The sequence below is a fragment of the Lactuca saligna genome, chromosome 4 (assembly GCF_052625555.1).
Source record: "Lactuca saligna cultivar CGN05327 chromosome 4, ASM5262555v1, whole genome shotgun sequence".
Taxonomy (NCBI): domain Eukaryota; kingdom Viridiplantae; phylum Streptophyta; class Magnoliopsida; order Asterales; family Asteraceae; genus Lactuca; species Lactuca saligna.
The window spans coordinates 326,377,889-326,379,871 of record NC_136420.1 but is presented as its reverse complement, the minus strand read 5'-3'; positions in this window follow the sequence as shown (position 1 = coordinate 326,379,871).

Here is a 1,983-nt window from a genome sequence, read left to right as displayed (position 1 = left end):
GTCGACTCAACGCCTCACGAATAACACTGATGTGCTGACTAAAAGCCAAAGATACAAAAGACCGACTCGCACCCGAGTCAAATAACACCAAGGCAGGTACAGAATTCACAAGAAAAGTACCTACGCATAACATAATATAAGCACAATATCTCAAAACAAAATAAATATATGAAAGAATACATACCAGCCACGACATCGGGCGTTGCGCGGACCTCTTCCGCAGTCAACTGAAAGGCTCTCCCTCGTGCCTTCGGTGCCTCAGCCTTCATTGACCGGCTCTCAGTAGCTCTGATGGCAGCAGGGGCAGATCCCTGAAAGGCTTCCTGTGTTAATCCCCGCAACTGCGGACACTCTGCCTTCCGGTGTCTGGTCTGGTTGCAGTGAAAACATACTGCAAACCCCTTAGGGTAGTCCGTGGCCATATGCCCCTCCTTGCCATATTTGTAGCAAGACCCTGCTCTGCACAACCCATCGTGGCTCTTGCCGCACTTGCCACAAGCGCGGCCCCTCTGGCTCACTAATCTCAAATCAGCGGGCTTGGCAAGCTTGGATACCGGCTGAGACTGCATCGGTCACCGATCCCTCCTCTGAGACTCAGCCTCCTCCCTAGCCTGGGTCTCCAACTCTATCTCCCTCTTCCGGGCATTTGCCTGAAGCTCGGCAAATGTTTGGTATGTAGAGTTCACCACGAACTCACGTATATCCCTCCTCAGAATGCTCAAATATCGGCTCATACGTGCCTGCTCGGAGGACACGTGCTTTGGGCAGAACATCGCCCGCTCATGGAACATCCTCGTAATCACCGTAACAGACTCAGTACCCTGCTTGAGGGTAGAAACTCCTGGGCCAAACGCTCCCTCTCCACCTGGGGAACATACTCATCTCGGAACATAGCGGTGAACCTCTCCCAGGTCACAGCAACAAGCTCAGCAGACGTAAAGTGCGCAATCACAAACTTCCACCAGTCCTTCGCTCCCAAGCGAAGCTGGTTCAGCGTGAACCGGACTCTCAAATGCTCTGGAGATAAGCAAGTAAAGAAACACCCCTCTATGTCTGAAATCCATCTCATCGCCGCGATCGGGTCATGGGTCCCGTCAAACTCTGGTGGTTTTGTGTTGCTGAACTCTCGGAACAGCAACGCATCACCACCCTGCGGCCTAGTCGCAGCTATAGCTGCAGTGGCCGCAACAATAGCAGCCTCGGAAAGAGCAGCGTACTTCTCATCAAATGTCTTTATCAGTGTGGTCTTGATAGACCCGAACATCTCTGGTATCGCTGCCCTGATGGCCGCAGCCACCTCCTCCTGGATGATCCTACGGATCTCCTCATCACTCGAACTGCTGGTCCCTGGTGTGTGGCGCGTCCCAACCATGATCTCCCTCTCTCTGAAATACAACACAAGAATAAATATCAGGGACTCACTAGAATATGCTCACACTCGATTACTCCACCCTACTTGTCCCTTGGTACTCCGAAGATTCTTACTTGGACTGTGCACTGACCCGGTGTCTTCAATAGTACAGGCCCAACACTACCGTCCACACCGCATCAGCATTCACCCCAAGTCCTCCTCCCAGAGTCCCAATCACTCTACTCTCTCTAATCATATGATACTAGCAAGCAGATCTCTCATAACCTCCTCGCTGCTACCTAAACACTCTAAAGTATTCCTAGCAGCAAGACTCCTAGACTCAGGCATCACATATCAGTCCACTCTAGTCCTAATAAGAATACCTAGTCTACTCTAGCATGCATAGCTCATCATATAACGTATCACATCATATCTTATAACACTTATAGTAATGGTATTTTGGGAAATCACCGTTCAGGCGCTGGCTGTTCGTACACACGACTCTGCTCTGTTTGTCTCGTAAGTCCTTCTTTTGAAAACTTGTTTTATTATCAAAATTTCCACAAATCCTCGGTTTGAGTTCAGATACGCCCGAAGGTGCACCCGAATCCCTCAAACCAAGGCTCTGATAC